The 19,860-nt window shown below is 42.8% G+C and overlaps 1 long non-coding RNA gene across 3 annotated transcripts in view; it reads right to left on the minus strand.

Annotated features, from left to right (window-relative positions):
- LOC139357959 (uncharacterized) overlaps window positions 1-12,747 on the minus strand; it is a 90,360-nt gene extending 77,613 nt beyond the window's left edge. The window contains exon 1 of one of the 3 annotated variants that reach the window (XR_011612050.1): window positions 12,648-12,746. This is a non-coding gene — a long non-coding RNA (uncharacterized lncRNA). Of the gene's footprint in view, window positions 1-12,647 lie in introns of all 3 variants that reach the window. The other 2 variants (XR_011612051.1, XR_011612049.1) reach the window with 2 other exon arrangements.
- Window positions 12,748-19,860: the final 7,113 nt, after the last annotated feature.

Here is a 19,860-nt window from a genome sequence, read left to right on the forward strand (position 1 = left end):
CAGCAGCATGAGAATGGACTAATACAATGGGTCAGCCTCAGGACTGGATGGCAGAGTGGATGGAGGGTCCTGTTTCTTTGGAAATCATGACATTAAAACGGATGTGGAATTTTGTGCCTAGGATTCCTTCATCTGAAACTTTACAGCTGGAGTGGAAATTGAAGCAGCTTCTCTGTATCAGAGTGACTTCCATCCAGAGGTGGGATACTGCCTCTTGCTACTGCAACTGCAGACAGCAGAGTTTTCAACAGCCTGTGGCTTGAGAGAACAAGGTGTTTCTGTGAATGAGAAAGCAGTGGTCGTTCTGACATGTCACAGCTTCAGCGTGTCCTTGGAACGAACATTAGCAATGTTCCAGCTGGTTTTGTCTATTTCTGTTATCCCAGACTCGTGAGTGGCCAGGCACAGTGTTACTTTCTTAGTCCAAGTTCATCGGCTCCACATGCCTTCTCCTCCCTGCTCTCTGCCCCGAGGCTGACCTGCAGGAACCACATCAAGGGTTCCCATGCCCCGGGCTTCTGCTTGGGATAGATCTGGCAAGAGTGAGAGGGAGTGAGGGGAGAGGACAAGGGCAGGGCAGCGGTCTCAGTGACTCCATTCCACAGGGCCGCCTGGAGAGGGCTGTGTCCTGGGTCTACAGAGGCTGCTTTGCACAGTCCCCTCCTGGGCTTGAGACCCACTTTCTTGCCTTTCCTTCCTAGGGGCTAACAGCTTGGCTGCCACCAAGCCAGCACCACACTCACCCACACCTTGTCAGTAGTGCACAAAGAAATCTCCTTGACTTATCTATTTTGAGTGTGCCATCTGTTTCCTGATACAGGTGGTACAGTCGGTATAAATAAGTATCATTTAATAGATCAAGCTTCCTAATGTGCCGTTAGGAAGTCACACATTCTCGGGTGACTGGCATTGCCGCTGGGAGCCTTGGTTTCCCCATCGGGGAGTGCGGAGGGGTTGAAGTGCTGTTGTGTGGATTCAGTGAGGGAAACATCGGACCTGGTCATGTTAATTTTGTAAGCCTAGAGTATCACTTCCTGAGAAGGAGCTGTGGGCTGGACTGCGCATGCAGGGCTGAGTGCCAGGGTGTCCTCCCATGTCTCTGCAGGAACCACGCTCCCACCAGCGCTGGCTGCTCCCCAGAATCCTGCCTCCCTTCCATGCCTTGATCCAGCTCTGTGAAAAAGACGTTTTCAATTCCACATTTCAGTCCTCCCACTGCGCCTCAGCCTTAATGTGGAGCCACTTTAATACATAAAAGACTTGTCAGGGGAAATGTTGTCATTCCTGTAGCACATTTCTGGAGAAGAGCTTTGATTCATCAGTTTTTAATTCCGTGGGGAGATGGGACGAGATAAAACAGCCAAGTTCTGCCTTTAGAAATTCCCATGGCGCTGCAGCCAAACTGCACCCTCACCTCAGGCTTTTGTTTGGCCCCAAATGGTTGGTTTTCCAACTTCGGCGGTTACCATTTCCTTGTGAGCAAATTGTGAAGAACTCGTGAGTTATTATAAACAAACCTAGGACCAGGGAATCCACGAACCCTGCAGTGAGCCTGATGGGTAATACTTATGTGGGGTTCAAATGCTGTACCCCCTTCTCCAATAGTGAGGGAAGGGAGGGGAGGGGACCAGAGGCTCCTGGTGTGGGGCCAAATAACTCATAGACTCAGAAGCAAGGGGGCTCCTGCTCACTCAGTTGTGAGTTATTTGGGGACAGATGGAACTTAATCTGAGCCCAAGCGACCCACTGCTGCAGGCAGAGGGATTTTTTCCACCAAGGAAGGTTTAAGGTCCTGGGCTGAGCAACCGTTCTATCCCCTCATCTAGGGCAATGCCTAGCATTGAGAAAGTGGTTGATAATTACTACAGGATAAAGTGACGTTTTAGCTTCATTTTTCCAGAGGAGACTCAAAACATTAGGCAATTTACCTAAGATGAGGAGGCTGGTAAAAGCCATCTCAAGGCTGCTAATTCAGGCCTCCAGACTCCAAATCCAGCCCTCGTGCCCCTTCCTGTGGCCCCATATGCAATGAGGATGCCAAGTCGAGACCGAACAGTACTTAATGTCAAGCACTGAGGGACAGACACTGCAATGGTACAAAGGGGGTCTTTGTCTCAGTCCCTCAGCCTTGAACTCGGGAAGTGGCTTGATTTATCAGTTCTGGCTATGTAGGTCCAGATTCAAGTACATCTGTGGGGTCATCCCACCAGGCATTGTGAAGTCACTGTGAGTAGTGAGTAGGTGCTTACTAAGAATGCTGGACTGAGATAATGCATGAAATAAGGATTTTAATCAACTACATTTGGGAAGAACAGCACACAGTGCTCCCTTCAATATGTATAGTGCATACTCATGTGCTGAAGACGGAACAGTCCCATAGCAAAGTCATCTGTTTATGTTATTCAATCTAGCATTTCTCAAATGTATTTGATTTAGAAAACGTTTTTCCCCATCTTTATAACATACCTTGGGAAGCAGTAATGTTAGGTCAATCCCAGTAACCGAGATCCTGCAGTAGAGTCACCATTGTCCGCCCCATAGTTGGCATAGTTGGACCAGGAAACCTCCATATAGTCTTCTTAAATGGAAAACTATAGGCTGCAAGGAAGTTTTGGTCTGCAGAACTTCTCCCTTCTACTACTTCAAAGTCGAAAGTTATATATACCGAACATGTTCCCAGATGAGGAACTCTAGCAACTAGCGTTTCATACCTCTCCAAAGTTTTCAGTTCAGTTAGATCATGTCAGTTGCCCTGTCCACAAATTTAGGAAAATGAGAAAATAAAGTGATTGCTAGTAAGTCCCAAAAATGTCACACAGCTGAAAAACAACAGTGGAGTTTAGAGAAACAAACACACGTGGTTGGAAATTTCTATCAGGAAGCCACTTCCCCTTGTGCAGGACTCAACCCTTCTCTCTGAACGGACTGGACCCTTCTCTCACCTGCAAAATGACAAAGTGATGTAAGGCACCATTATCTTCAGTGCCAACATCACTGGGTCTCTTATTCCCCAAACCCGACAACTGCCCACTCTTCTCCGTCTTCATCCCTCCCTACTAGTTCAGAGTTTTGCTGTCTCTTACCTAGATATTTTTTGTAACCACCAGATGGTCTCCCCTGTTCCTTTCTCTCTCAAGTTTTATCTACCTTGCACTCTCCTGGAGAATTATTTTCCTGATGATTGCAAGATCAAGTCACTTCCAGGCTCAAAAGCTTCAGTGACTCCCGCCTTAGCCAGTTATTTAAATTTTCTACAATGTAAATTCAACCTCTGCAAGTTCTTTTGCTAAGACCTGACTGTGTAGCTTCACAAGATGAACTTGCCATTTCCATTATGAGTCTTGAAATTCCAAGAGATTTGCCTTGCTTTTATGGTCCCCACACAAAGTGGCCATATGGCTCCATCCTTGACACCCAGCTACAACACTGGCTTCTCCATGCTGAGCTTTCCTTTTGGATCGACCTGGTCAGAAGCAATCTTGTGCTATTCTGAACAATGACAGTGTCTTGTGTTGCCTGCTTTATAACCCTTACCACTTTCTTTGTCGTATTTATTTACCCATATATGTTATCTCCTGTACTGTAGTACGGTCATAGATAAAGGCAGACAAACCTAGTTTAGTTTACTATTCCCCTTTCTATTCTATTTCCTCTATATGCTCATATATAGGAAAACCCTATAAATGTTAGTGAAGTTGAGACGTAAAAACATTTGTGTTTCTGTGAATATCCCTCTAAAATCCAAATGTGATTGTTCTAAAAAGTACATACCAGCTATTTGTCTGGAAATCTTCAGTGCCCAGGAAAATAAAATCTAATATGACAGGAGAGATCTGTATTCATTTTGACTAAATATATTCACCCAGGGACAAGCATAGATGGATCTCTTCCCTTTGTACCCAGCCCAGAATGAGAACAGCAGCTTCTACTGGACTCTAATCAGTGCTAGAGGAAGAACTTACCAACAGCAGCAGTTATACCTGCTTGAGCCAACTTTGGCTCAAGATGTTGTCCACCTTAAGTCTACCTGAGCCAACTTATTGAACCACAATGCAGAGCTTCACTGACAATTTTTTTAAAAAGTTCTCCTGCCTTCCTCTTTCTTCCAGGCCTTTAGCAAGATCTGCAATGATCTAGAGCATTAAAAACCACCTTCTGGCCAGGCACGGTGGCTCATGCCTGTAATTCCAGAACTTTGGGAAGCCGAGGCAGGGGGATCACCTGAGGTCAGGAGTTTGAGACCAGCCTGGCCAATATGGGGAAACCCTGCCTCTGCTAAAAATAAAAAACAATTAGCCAGGCGTGGTGGCGAGTGCCTATAGTCCCAGCTACTTGTGAGACTGAAACATGAGAATTGCTTGAACTCAAGAGGCAGAGGTTGCAGTAAACTGAGATCCAGCCTGGGTGACAGAGTGAGACTCCATCTCAAATAATAGTAATAATAAAATAAAATTAAAAACTACATTCCTGTCATATTTCAGCTGTGAATCACAGGTACACAAACACTCGATTAGGTATGTTTTACAAGACAACTTCCGGCAAGAAACTAACAAAACAGTTGTATTTTAGACGTGCAGAAACTTCAACTCCCATCATGAATTTTACTGAGTGATCTCTGGAATGAATTGCCTGTCCTGGTGGGGGTGAAAAAGAAGCCCTTAGTTCATCTAACTGAGGAATAGGACGTTCTAAATTTTGGTATGATAGCTTCATCCCTGAAAGGTGTTTTTCTTTCTTTTTAAAGCAGTTTCTGCAATTGACCAGAGCAATTCTCAAATACCAGCTATTGGAAATTCTCACATAATCTTCACAGACATGCTTTTCTCTTTCTGTTATTGTTCTATCAATAGCATTTGGCAGGGGACAATGAGAATTTTCCCATTTCCCACTAAATGTCATTAGATAAAAATTTGCCCCTGTTAACAGAAATGATTTTGCCTTATAAAAAGTTCTTATTCTTCCTGGAGCCAAGATGACGCTCTAAGATCTGCAACTTTTTAAAAAGTCATTTGTGGCTGGGCGCGGTGGCTCACGCCTGTAATCCCAGCACTTTGGGAGGCTGAGGCGGGCAGATCATGAGGTCAGGAATTCCAGACCAGCCTGGGCAAGATGGTGAAACCCTGTCTCTACTAAAAATACAAAAAGTAGCCAGGTGTGGTGGTGGGCCCCTGTAATCCCAGTTACTGAGGAGGCTGAGGCAGGACAATTTCTTGAACCTGGGAAGTGGAGGTTGCAGTGAGCCGAGATCACACCACTGCACTCCAGCCTGGGTGACAGAGCCAGACTGAAAGGAGAGGGGAGGGGAGGGGAGGGGAGGGGAGGGGAGGGAAGGAAAGGGGAAAGGAAAGGAAAGGAAAGGAAAGGGAAAAGAAAAGAAAAGAAAAGAAAAGAAAAGAAAAGAAAAGAAAACAGTCATTTGTACTATGCTAAGTGCGTTTATGCTTTTCTTTAGAAGAAGACATTATTTTCAACAATTTCTAGAAATCTATGCCCAAGTAAGATTTTAAAATTCAGACCAGAGAAAAAGCAAGGATTTAAGCCCACTCTGTTTTTATGGTTACCTGTATCATCTTGCTACTTAAGGCACTGATCGTGTAGTAAAATTAGGCAAAAAGAGAATAGTAGAATGGAATGTATTTACATTTTTGTTGTTGATTTCGTCTCCTTTTAGAAAATGTTTTGAGCATTTTTTCATGTGTCTGTTGGCTGTATGAATGTCTTCTTTTGAGAAATGTCTGTTCATATCCTTTGCCCACTTTTGGATGGGGTTGTTTGTTTTTTTCTTGTAAATTTGTTTGAGTTCTTTGTAGGTTCTGGATATTAGCCCTTTGTCAGATGAGTAGATTGCAAAAATTTTCTCTCATTCTGTAGGTTGCCTGTTCACTCTGATGGTAGTTTCTTTTGCTGTGCAGAAGCTCTTTAGTTTAATGAGATCCCATTTGTCAATTTTGGCTTTTGCTGCCGTTGCTTTTGGTGTTTTAGACATGAAGTCTTTGCCCATGCCTATGTCCTGAATGGTACTACCTAGGTTTTCCTCTAGGATTTTTATGGTATTAGGTCTAACATTTAAGTCTCTAATCCATCTTGAATTAATTTTCGTATAAGGAGTAAGGAAAGGATCCAGTTTCAGCTCTCTACTTATGGCTAGCCAATTTTCCCAGCACCATTTATGAAATAGGGAATCCTTTCCCCATTTCTTGTTCCTCTCAGGTTTGTCAAAGATCAGATGGCTGTAGATGTGTGGTATTATTTCTGAGGACTCTGTTCTGTTCCATTGGTCTATATCTCTGTTTTGGTACCAACAGACACATGAAAAAATGCTCATCATCACTGGCCATCAGAGAAATGCAAATCAAAACCACAATGAGATACCATCTCACACCAGTTAGAATGGCGATCATTAAAAAGTCAGGAAACAACAGGTGCTGGAGAGGATGTGGAGAAATAGGAACACTTTTACACTGTTGGTGGGATTGTAAACTAGTTCAACCATTATGGAAAACAGTATGGCCATTCCTCAAGGATCTAGAACTAGTTGTACCATATGACCCAGCCATCCCATTACTGGGTATATACCCAAAGGATTATAAATTATGCTGCTATAAAGACACATGCACTCGTATGTTTATTGCAGCACTATTCACAATAGCAAAGACTTGGAATCAACCCAAATGTCCATCAGTGACAGATTGGATTAAGAAAATGTGGCACATATACACCATGGAATATTATGCAGCCATCAAAAAGGATGAGTTTGTGTCCTTTGTAGGGACATGGATGCAGCTGGAAACCATCATTCTTAGCAATCTATCACAAGAACAGAAAACCAAACACCGCATGTTCTCACTCATAGGTGGGAACTGAACAATGAGATCACTTGGACTCAGGAAGGGGAACATCACACACAGGGGCCTGTCATGGGGAGGGGGGAGGGGGGAGGGGGGAGGGATTGCATTGGGAGTTATACCTGATGTAAATGACAAGTTGATGGGTGCAGCACACCAACATGGCAAAAGTATACATATGTAACAAACCTGCACGTTATGCACATGTACCCTACAACTTAAAGTATAATAATAATAAATAAATTTAAAAAAAAAAAAAGAAAATGTTTTGAGAAAATGTTATATCATGAAACAAACTGGTAAATAATTTAACAAGTTATCAGCCACCTTCGCATCTAACCAGAATTGATTTTGCTTTAGTTCTGATCATTATGAATATCAAGATTGTCAGTAATTTTGGGCTTACCTGCTGAAGACAGTAAGCTTCTACTTCGCCATTTTTCTTTTTTGGCACAAATTGTGTTGGCTGGTTTTGCAGGCAGGTGGCCTACACAGTCACATGGGGCCCTGTGCTCAGAGGGGCTCCCCACTTCGCTTGATGCTCTGCTGTTGCCATCTTGAAATTCATAGTAATTTTATTTCCAAGTTTGCGTTTTGTATGTAAAGTTTGTAGTTCTAATTTGCATTTCCCTAATGACTAGTATTGTTGGGTATCTGCTGATACGCTTAGGATTTGCTATCTTTTCATATGCTTGGGACTTGCTCTCCTTGTATCTTCTTTTGTTAGGTGTGCATTCAGATCTTTTGCCCATTTTTTAAGAAATGGGTGGTTTGTTTCCTTATTGAGTTTTGAGTGTTCCTCGTATGTTCCATATACAAGTTCTCTATTAGATTTGTGACTTGCAAACATATCCTGCTAGTTTTTGGTTTGTCTTCATTCTCTGGGTATCTTTTTATTCACTTTGTATTTCTGTGTATCTTTCACAGAGCAAAGCTTTTAAATTTGATCAAATTATTTTTATTTTTTGTATTTATTTATTTATTTATTTATTTTGATATAGAGTTTTGTTCTTTCACCCAGCTTGAAGTGCAGTGGTGCGATCTCGGCTCACTACAACCACTGCCCCAGCCCCCAGGTTCAAGCGATTCTCCTGCCTCAGCCTCCCGGGTAGCTGGGATTAATATGCACCCGCCAACACGACCAGGTACTTTTTTGTATTAGTTTTTACTTGAGATGGGGTTTTGCCACATTGGCCAGGCTGGTCTCGAACTCCTGACTTCAAGCGATCCATCCATCTCGACCTCCCAAAGTGCTGGGATTACAGGCATGAGCCACTGTGCCCAAACTGATCAAATTAAATTTATCTTTTGAAGTCATAGCTAAAAACTCTTTGCTAAACCCTAGGTTATGTAGATTTTCCCCTACATTTTCTTTTGCACTTTTTTTAGTTTCATGTTTAATATTTAGGTCATAATCCATGAGCTAATATTGAAAAAGTTCTGAGGTGTACATTAAGGTTCTCTTTCTTTAATCCTTTGTTGAAATTACTATTAATAATTCATCTTAACATCTTTGTCAAAAATCAATTAACTATATTGTTTGACCTTTCCAAACAGTTCCTGTGCCTTTCCATATACATTTTAGAATCACCTTATTGATTATTATTGATTCAAAAGCTTACTGGGATTTTGATTATGTTGAATCTCCACATCAAATTGGATGGAATTGACATCTTAACAGTATTGAGTCTTCCAAACTATGAACATGATATATTTCTCCTTTAATTTCTCTCTTTAGTGTTTTGTAGTTAAGCATACTGATCCTGCACATAATTTATTAGATTTATACCTACACTTTTTTTTACTTTTGGCTTAATACAGCAGAAATTTATTTCTTATAGTTCTGAACTCTGGGAAGTCCAAAATCAAGGTGCTAGCAAAATTTGGTTGCTAGTGAGGGCTCTCTTCCTTATACCTATGTCTTTTATTTCTTTTGATGCTTTTGTAAATATTTTTAAAATTTCAAGTTCCAATTGTTCATTGTTGGTATATAGAAAATATGCTTCACTCTCATATATCAACATTGCATCCTGCAACCTTGCCCAACTAATTATAGCTATAAGGTTTATATAGTGTATAGTTTCTAGTTATGGAAGCATTTTTTTCTAGATTCTTAGGAATTTTCTAGATAAATAATTATGTCATATCCAAATAGAGACTTTTAAAATTTCTTCCTTTCTAATCTGTGTCTTTTTTGTCTTGCCTTACTACACTGGCTAGAACTTCCAGTAAAAAGTTGAATATGAATGCTGAGATAAAATATCCTTATGTTGTTCTTAATCTTTGTAGGAGAACATTTAGTCTCTCACCATTAAGTATGATGACCGCTGTAGGTTTTTCATAGATGCCTCTTATTGGGCTAAGAAAGGTCCCTTGTATTCATGGTTTGCTGAGAGGTTATATGATGAATGCATAAAATTAATTTTATCTCCATAGACCAACAACAATTGGAAGAAGAAAAAATTTTGAAGTACCATTTAAAAGAGCATCAGAAAATCTTAAATACTTAGAGATGAATTTAATTAAAAATATGCAAAACCTTTACACAAAAAACTATAAAATATTGATGTGGGAAACTAAAGAACACCTACATGAAAAGAAAAATATAGTAATTTGTAGATGGAAAGACTCAATATTATTAAGATATAAGTCTCCCCAGATTGATTTTCCCCAATTGTGAAATCGATCTATATATATTCAACATGATCCCAATCAACATCCCAGCAGGGCTTTTTAAAATTTTTTGTTTGTTTGTTTTTTGAGTTGTTTTGGTAGAAATTGACAAGCTAACTCTAAAATTATATAGAAATGGGAAAGACCCAGGAAAGCAAAAACAGTAATCAAGACTGTGAAATGTGCCTGTGGATAAACATACAGATCAATGCAACAAAAGAGTTTATATATGGATGGATGGAGGGATGGATGAATGGATAAACAGGTAGATATAAAGAGAGATACCTAAAGATAAATATACACACACACACACACACACATATACACATATACACACACACATAAAAAAAGAGACAGGTCAACCTTCCGACCTTTCAGGACAGGCAAAGCAAAGCACCCCTGGTTTGAGGGGTTGAGCCTTCCACTAATTTCAGGAGATTGAACCTGACCAACTACCCAACATGGGAAATGTTTCTAGTAAAACAAGGACAGGGAGAAAAGCCAACTCAGGGACTCAGGGAGAGGTGAAGGTGATCAGATTCCTTCTGATAGTACTTTAGGGCGTTATGTTAAAATATTAGAAGGATAACGAAAGGACCAAAAACAAAAAGCAGCTGCTGTCCCAGCTTTACCCTCCTTAAGCAGCCACTTTGTTGTCAGTGTAAACAAGGGCGTAGCCCGAAACCTTGGAGGCCACTGACAACCCGTAGCCTGTAGCCTTCTTAATCAAAAATCCTTAACCCAGTAACTGGTGGATGGCCCAAATGCATTCAATCTGTAGTGGCAACTGCTTTGCTAACAGAATAAAGTAGAAAAATAACTTTTAGAGGTAACCTCAGTGAGCACACCTCACCAGGTCGGAACTATCCTAAGTCAAAAAAAAAAAAAAAAAAAAAAGAAAAAGAAACCTTACTAACTCAAAAATTTTAAAATATGAAGCTATTCTGTTAGAAAAAGATGACGTAAACCACGAATAATTCCCTTAACCCAGCAGGTTTTCTAACTGAGGATCTACATCTTAATTAATTACCACACAAAGGTCCAACCAGACCTAGAAGGAACTCCCTTTAGGTCAGGACAATAGATGGTTCCTCTGGAAGATTGGGGGAAAAGCAACAGTGGATATTCAGTAAGTAATGGGGAAACTCTTGTAGAAGTAGAGTTAGGAAAATTGCCCAATGGCGAGTTGTTTGCGCTCAGACAAGCCTTAAAATACTTACAGAATCAGGAAGGAGCCATCTTTACCAATTCTAAGTTAAATATGGACTAAACGAAGTCTTATTAATAGCAAGGAACAATTGAAACCCCAAACTTACAAGGTTTTCAACAAAAGGAAGGTTTGTTAAAAGTTAAAGGTGTAACATATATAATCCTAATTTACAATCCTGTGGCCTTAGGCAGTCTAGTCCACAAACATGAAGGAATTTCACTTTAGAAAAGAATGGTTATCTTTGAGAGAGAAAAAACAGTTTTTGTTTTGAAGGTTTAAGCAAGTTTTGAAATGTTAGTTGTAAAGGAAATTCTGTGTGTAAACATTGGCTAAAGTTAAAGGGGTATCATCCAGTTTTTCTGTGAGCTGGACATTAAAGTAAAAGCACAACGGGTTTTTCTTAAAGCACTAACCTGCTCTTTAACAAAAATTATAAAAGGTTAAAAAGAGTCTATAAAATTCTTACCTTATGGTCAGACATTAAAAATGGATAAATATGTCTACAAGGTTTTATTAAAATTGAGTTTAACATTAACAGCACACTAATATAAAGGTAAAATTTAGCTTATCTGGTATAAAATCATACAGGAAGCACTGTCAAATATAAAATGGTGTCTGGCTTTCTTTGGTCTAAAAACTAATAAAAATAGGTGCCAAAGGAAATGTCTCAGCAAGAAGGCACTAAGGACTATAAAGTCCACTGCTGATGTCCCCACATTTAAAACAAAAGATCAGTTTCTTAGAAATTATATACTTGGTTTGTCCTCCACCTTCTCTTCCCTTAAAACAAAAGGTCTTTTAGCACAGCCTCCACCCGTGGAGTCTCCAGTACATCGGCACCAGCCTGGGGATCACATTCACATCAAAGGGTGGAAAGGAGGGAAACTCAAGACAGCCTGGGAAGGACCCTACCTTGTGCTGCTAACCACGGAGACTGCTGTTCCTACAGTGGAAAGGGATGGACACATCACACCCGAGTCAAGCAAGCACCATTATCATCAGAATTATGGGCCATTGTTCCTGGATCAAGCCCTACCAAATTAAAGCTAAGAAAAGCTTAGTCTATCTTTTCCTTTCCTTTCCTAACCCAGTGCCTATATCTATTACTATTCCTACCAGGAGCAACTCTAACCCCACTTTAAAGCATTTCTATGGTTTAGGAGCAGAGGTCGCTGGAAAGGATCCTATAGGCTTCTTTAAGATGTACTTTGTTCTCCCTCCTCCACCTCCTACAACTGCCCCTTTCCCAAACCTAGGCAATCAAACTATGCCTCGCCTCATGCCAAATGACAGAAGCAAGGTCTCAGTAGTAAAAATAGGAGACCTAAGGCAAACCATAGCCATTGAAACAGGATATAAAGATATAAACGCCTGGTTAAAGTGGATTAAGTATTCTGCTCACACTTTAAACAAAAGCGACTGTTACACTTGTGCACACGGTAGGCCAGAGGCCCAGGTTGTTTCCTTTCCACTGGGATGGTCGGCAAATCAAGCAGATGTGGAGTGCATGGTAGCTCTTTTTCAAGATTCCACTGCCTGGAATAATGAATTGTGCCAAGTTCTTTCTCTGCTATTTCCTGAAGTTCAACACCCTGTGGGTCAGCCCCTGAGGGCCACCCAGTCTCCATCTTCGAAAACCAATTTTACCTCATGTCTCCAAAGACAAGGGGAAAAATGTGGCATTCCTTGGAGACTTAACAGGATGCAGTGAAGTCAGGTACTTCCAAGAGCTGACGCATCAGTCTGCCCTTATTCATCTCTGAGCGGATGTATTGTGGGATTATGGAGGACCTTTACTGGACACTGCCAAATAATTAGAGCAGTACTTACGCTCTAGTTCAATTGGCTATCCCTTTTACTGTGGCATTCATCAACCAAAAAGAGAAAAACAAACAAAAAAACATAGCTTCAATTCTTACCTCTTTAACAACTATAATACGTATACTCCTTCTTCTTCAGTATTGTCTGGACGGGGGGAGAGGACAAAGACGACTAAGATGGCGCATTTCCGGGTTTTTCATCACCAACTTACCCGGGCGCGGGAAAATGCAGCCCGCGCCCGGGAAAAATGCAGACCAACTGCGCAGGCGCAACGTGACGTACGACCCGAGGAGACCGAAACCTACCTAGCCCCGCCTATGGAACGCCCCCAGACACGCCTATGTCCTGCCTACTGCCCTCCCACTCCCAGGCCCTAGACATAAAAAACCGCTCCGGGCAGCCGTCCGGCGCGAATTTCCTCGGCTCATATGCGGACCTAGGAACCTCGCTGGAGAACGCCGGGGCGACTTCCTCGGCCTCCACCGCCGGAGACCGGTGAACTTCGCCCTTTCGTCCTTCACATCGGCTAGCTAATAAAGTTTTTTTACCTTGCCTACTTGCCTCATCTCTGGCGCCTGCTCCGGTGGTCGCGTAAAACAAATCAGGTATTACGTTGTACCATACATCCCACAGTTAATCAAAGCAACTAAGCCAAGACATGTTAAGCAAGTTTCAAGAGGAAAACTATAAAGTAAAAGAGGAGGGATTGTAGAAAGTAAAAAGTTTCTTCTTCAAAGTTCCCCCTTCTTGTTAAAGAATAAATCGTAAGTGTTAGAAATAATGGTTCCTTTTAAAGGCCAACTTTCTTCAAGCCTCTTTGCTTTGTGCTAATAACTCTTAGTTAAGCCCTATCCCATGTAACTGTCGGACATGCTCACAGGCACATCCCAGCTCACAGCCTATGCCCCTTCCTTATTTGGAAATGTTATTGCTTCCTTAAACCTTTTGTAAGCAACTTGTTTGTTCTTCCCTGCACTTACTTATTTAGGAAAGTTTTAGGCTAATAGCAAATCGGGTATCAGTTTAAGATTGTGAGGTCACGCTCCAGCCAATGGATGGAGGACACTGCAGTAAGGACGACCCAAATAAATAAGTCTGCTTTTCCTTTGTTCAAGTGTGCTCTCACCATTGTTCCATCTGCAATTGAGCGCCCTTTCTGCAGAAAGTAAAGATGGCCTTGCTGAGAGGTCTTTTGTCTCTGTACTGACTTTTCTTCATGGCATCGATTATCTATTTCTAACAATTTTGGTATTTTTAACAAGGTGGGAGGTGGGAACAGATGTAAAGACCTACAGCCAGAAGAGATCTTTTCCCTAGAAAAAAATTTCAAGTAAGTGGGACCAAAAACTGGCCTCAGTTACTAAACAAACACATAAACAGAAATTCAATTGAAAATGCTCATAGAAAGTCTTCTTTTGTCAAGTAACAGCTTCTTGGTATAACAGCTAACGTAAATTATTGCCAAAATAGATATTTACATTGAATTGAATAAAGTAACTTGCTTTAGAAATCAGACAGGTGGATCACCTGAGGTCAGGAGTTCGAGATCAGCCTAGCCAACATGGTGAAACTGTAATGCCCAGACTGTTTGTTCCCCAAAGAAGACCACCAGAGTCCAGAGTCAAAGCCAAGCGGCAAGAATCTTTACTACAAGTTCGAACCTGGTCCCTCCATTCCACAGCATACAAGAGGGCCCCGAACAACGGGAGCGTTTGCTTTTTATAGCCCGAAAGTTGCAGGGGAACAAAGAAATTCCTTTTGGCTCCCATGCTTTCAGTAACCTTGAACGGCTGTCTCCTTATCGGAGACTTTCTAGGTGGTGTTTGTACTGGGCTTAGGGAGTTTGAGAGATATATGGCGGTATGTGGTGGGATGGGAGGATGGGATGTGTTTGTACTAGGCTCAGGGAGTTTTGAGCCCGGGGCTGAGGAATGTGCCCAGCTCCTTTCAAAACCCCATCTCTACTAAAAATACAAAAATTAGCAGGTGCCTATAATCCCAGACACTCAGGAGGCTGAGACAGGAGAATAGCTTGAACCCAGCAAGCGGAGGTTACAGTGAGCCAAGATCGTGCCACTGCACTCCAGCCTGGGCTAGAAAGAGTGAAACTCCGTCTAAAAAAAAAAAAAAGATAGCTAAAAGCTGGGAGCATTGTATCAAAATGTTGAGGTTCAGATGACAACAGTTATTTATGAATGCTATCTAGCTATTTGTTAATGAGTTGCCTGGTCGTAGAGTCTTAACCATTTGCATATAAGAGAGCAAGCGTCTCTGTTTGCTGTATCAGGGAGTCATGCATTTACCACAACACAATGTGGTAGGCTGGACGTTAAGGAATATGTTTTAAAAAAAGGGACTTGGGAACCCAAATAACCTAGACTCATCTGTATTTTAAGCAACTAGTCTAGCTATACTTTTTAGCTATTGCAAGCTATGGGAAGTGAGGGTGGGGCGTCTGGAGCGGAAACGGCAGGCAGTCAGCACGCCCTGTATTTCCTGCCGATGGCAATGATAGTGAGTTTCTCAACCCTCTGCCTCTGTTTCACCAGCAGATTTCAGGGGTGTGCCTGATGAAGCTTCTTGACTGTGTCACTTGCAAAAGCTGGTCCACCTCAGCAGCACAGTGAGGACTTTGGTTTTTTAATCTGATGTGCAGCTCTCCCTCACAACCTAGCAGCGACTCAGTGTTGCTGGAGGCGTTTTCTTTCTTCATCCCTGCCTTGTAGCCTGCTCTGCCTGCTGAAGTCTTCTCCCCTGGGAAAGGATACTTACCCTTGGTGCTTCGCAGGGAAACGGTTTTGCTCAGTGGTCACCAGTGATTCTCCAGCACCCAGAGGTTGCTGTGTTTGAACAGCAGGACCAAATTTTTCCTGAGAAGCAACAGCAGTGATCCGCAAGGGGGCAAATGGTGAATGCGTTTCCCTCACACGCTCCACCTGCTCCGTGGAGGAAATGCATCGCGTGGGAGACAGCCGCGCCACTGCCAACAAAGCCCCTCTGGTCCTAACCTTTCTGCTTTGCTTTGGGGAACAGGAAGGATTGGGGTGTAGAAGAACCTCATTAAACCTCATTCAGTATCACTAATGCACTCACTCTGCCAGAAACATTAATTACACTGACTCCTAGTCATCATTTGCTACTTTTCTACAACATTTCACCCACTTTGGAAAAGCTCAACTCTTCATATGAAAGCCATTTTACAAAATAAATAGACAAGTAAATTTATAAATTGTATCTGTCATCCCCAGTACTGTGGTAAGTTAAAACAAAGATGCCAAGATACAAAAACGTCCATATTCTATCTGAGTTGCTATTCTGCCTATTTCTTTTAAAAGTGTATGGTAATAATACTGGAATCGAACATTTGCTGGTTGTGGCTAGAAAGGCTTAATGAATAAGACATATGTATCTTCCCGAGATGACCAGGAGATGGCGCCCCAGCTACTGTGGGAAACTACTGGCAGGCGCTTCCACCTGCAGGAACCAATCTGAATTAGGGAAAAAGGAAGGGAAAAAATATTCAGGGTATTGCATGGGCTGATAGAGGTTTAGGACAATGATCTCAGGATCTCCTCAACATTTTACGAGTCTCTTTTATTTTGAGAGACTGCATGAATAACAAGAGGAGCAAAATAGGAAGGGAGAGAATGCTTAGAAAAGGAAATGATGGCATCTTTTTAAGGGCATTCTGCAGGAAGGGACTGTGCTAAGTGCTTTCCATGAATTATCTTCAGCCCTCAGGCTCCAGTCCCGTTCAGGGAGGTTCGGTGAGTGGCTGAAGCCCTCAGGGATGAGAATAGTCTCGAAGCCAGAATTCAGACTCAGTTCCGACTGGAGCTACAGCGCATCCCCTGAAAGATATGCAAGTTTCTTTAAGGATGAGGGGTTCCTGAGGCCTGTCTAGAATATAAGATACTCAAGAAGGAAATTCACATGCAATTTAATAGATAACAGGAAACATGCTCCACACCCATCCAATGTCTTTGGTAGTGTTTCAGATCAGATGAATTAGAAATAAAATGTCCCAGCCCATGAGGAGTTACTGCCTGGTTGAGCAATGGGAACTAACGTGGAAGACAGGCAGAGGAAAGTCCAGGTGGCTAAAAGAAGCACATTTAGGTGATAGGTGAAGCAAAAACTCATATGTCCTGACAGGCGGCATTTGCTGATTAAGCACAAATTCCAGTGACCTTTCTAGTCAAGAAGAAAAGCCTGCCACCTTTTTTTTTTTTTTTTTTTTTTTTGAGATGGAGTCTCGCTCTGTCGCCCAGGCTGGAGTGCAGTGGCCAGATCTCAGCTCACTGCAAGCTCCGCCTCCCGGGTTTACGGCATTCTCCTGCCTCAGCCTCCCGAGTAGCTGGGACAACAGGCGCCCGCCACCTCGCCCGGCTAGTTTTTTGTATTTTTTTTTAGTAGAGACAGGGTTTCACCATGTTAGCCAGGATGGTCTCGATCTCCTGACCTCGTGATCCACCGGTCTCGGCCTCCCAAAGTGCTGGGATTACAGGCTTGAGCCACCGCGCCCGGCCGCCTGCCACCTTTTTAAACACAAAGACAGCTCCGTGGTTCTAGCTCCACTCCTCTCCGCTGCTCTGAAGTGAGCTCTAGTTCTTTAGAATAGGGCTGACATCACCCCATCACCACAGGGCTGCGACGGAATCTGAGTGAGGCGTACTTTGCATTGGCCAGGTGCACCCAAGTTTGTCAATGTCATTCAGAAGTTATAACAAACAGGAAAGTTAATAACAAATAGTTACAAACCGTCCACTCCATGCCAGCCCTGGTCCTAAGCACTCACGTGTGTTCCCTCATTCTCAGGACCCCCTTTCCAGGCTGACCACACCGGCAGATGAAGAACAAGGGCTCAGAGCTGCATCCTGTTGCATCCCAGCGGCCAGACTTCCCAGGGCCGCTCAAGTTACTCAATCCCTAGGGACTCACCTTCTTGTCCATCAACTGCAATTAATGTGTCCTGCCTCATTTGCGGGTTGTGATGTTGAATGTGTTAAGATTTCAAGGGCAGAGCTTACAGGTCTGTGCTTCCAACAACCATTAGTTGCATAGAATAAGTTAGCAGCAAGGTCTTTCATTGTAGAGGAAAATTTCTTCTCCAGTGATGCATTCATGCTGTGTAACTTTGTCCTTGTTTTCCATAAAGCTTTTTAAAGCCCCTTGCTTAGTCCTCATAACGTGCCCATGAGGAGGTAGCATAGCAACTCTAGCCTCCCCATTTCAAAGTCAAGGAAATTGAGTCAGCGGGCTGCTGCTTGCCCACCGGACGTCTAGCTTCCAGTCTGTGAGCCCATTGTCTCATGCTCTTTCCTATAAAATATTCTGGGAATTATGATCAAGGGCCGCCTCGATCAAGTGGACAACTGTGTATAAAATAAGAACCTGGGTGAGAGGCGAGAGGTGACAACCATGGAGGAAGCAGAAGAAGAGGGTTCTTGTGTTCATTAGATACTGAACATGAATGAGCATTGGCCTAGCGGTTTGCCCAAATGGCTTCCAAAAAGGAAGTGGAATTATACTTACCATGACCATTCTGGAAAGTTTCACAAGTACATAATTTTATGTGCTGGAATCTTCTGTTGGTCCCTCGGAGCCACTCCTCATCTTTTTCCATCATACTCTGCCCCAGAAGGGGTCTTGCATGAGCCTTATCAGTAGGGTGTCCATGACCTCCAGCTTCTGATTGGGTTCACTCAAGAGGGAGCCCCTGCAGAAGTTGAGGATGGCGAAGATAGGGGAAGTGGAGAATGAAGTCAGGGTGCTTTTCTACTTATTTTCTCCTGCAAGGTCACCTTGGGCAGCCCGAGTTCCTCAGCCAAACGTTACTGCTCCTCTCAAGCCAACTCTACACTAATCTCCCTCCTTCCAGGTTCAGGCAGTTGCCCTCTTCCCAGGTATCTTCCAGCCTAGGGTGTTAACTGTGTGGCTACCACCAGCTCTGGGACACCATAGTGTCCTGTGTGTTTCTCCTACACAATGGCCATTGAAAACTATCTTTCTGTGAACAGTCCCTCTTTGAATTGCCCCACCTTGATGGTGGCAGTTTCCTTTGGGACTCTACCTGGTGCACTTGGGTATTTCAGCTACTTCCTTCCTGATAAGGAGAGTTGAGGCATTTGCATTCCATCTTGGGCTCTGCCATTTACTAACTGCATGCTTGGTCAAGTTGTTTAGGCTCTGCTGGCTTCAGCTTTCTCAGGGTCCAATATGGGGAGAGGCCCTCTTCTTAATCACTGCTGCATTTCACCATCACCTGGGGGGGCCTTGTAACAACGGGTTAAGCCAGAACCTCTAAGAGAGGGACTTGGACATATGTCACAGCCCTAGCTTTCTTACATTACACGAGGTCAAGGAAATCTAAAAGGTACCATCTCTCACCTACACTTTTTGGGCCTCAGGTTCACTCAGTGTTTATTTATTGAGCATATAGGGGAGGAACAACTTTACATCTACCCTCTTAGGGTCCCTGGCTGGGCCTGAGAATTAAATTGACCTAGGTTGACTGGAGAAAAGCAAACAAATGTAATCCAAGTTTTATCTGACTCAAGAACCCTCATAAGGAAATGGACACCCAAGGATGGGGTTAGAGTGGAACATTGTATACTGAATGGGAATTGTGGACAAGTGACTCAACTATGTGGGGAGGCTAAAGGAAGAGAAGAACTAATTTTTTTTTTCTTCGAGATGGAATCTCACTCTGTTGCCCAGGCTGGAGTGCCATGGTGCCATATTGGCTCACTGCAACCTCCTCCTCTCAGGTCAAGTGATTCTCCTGCCTCAGCCTCCCGAGTAGCTTGGATTACAGGTGCATGCCACCGTGCCTGGCTAATTTTTGTATCTTTAGTAGAGATCAGGATTTCACCATGTTGGCAAGACTGGTCTTGAGCTCCTGACCTCAAGTGATCCACCCACGTCGGTCTCCCAAAGTACTGGCATTACAGGCATGAGCCACCACGCCTGGCCAATAAGAACTATTTTTAAAAAGGTCTGTTTATGCAGAATTCTCTCAACTATGACTCCCCATAGAAGAATGATTCTTTTCTCCCTTTACAGAGAATACATTTTTAACATGGGAGGGTTTATCTCTTGTTTTTAGGAAGAAAAGGGGTGATTCGAATGCCCTTCCTGTATCTGCTGTTTCTCGAGTGCCTTCATCTCAAGAGAATCCTTCAGCCAAAGTGACCTATTTTGGGGTGGCCTGTTGCACCACCCTCCAAGCACATGTCAGGCATTGTGTTAGGTATTTGGCTCCTGCTCAGTGGAGGGTGAGGGAGAAAGACATGTCACTAAGTCATCATA

The sequence above is a fragment of the Macaca nemestrina genome, chromosome 13, assembly GCF_043159975.1.
Source record: "Macaca nemestrina isolate mMacNem1 chromosome 13, mMacNem.hap1, whole genome shotgun sequence".
Classification (NCBI taxonomy): Eukaryota; Metazoa; Chordata; class Mammalia; order Primates; family Cercopithecidae; genus Macaca; species Macaca nemestrina.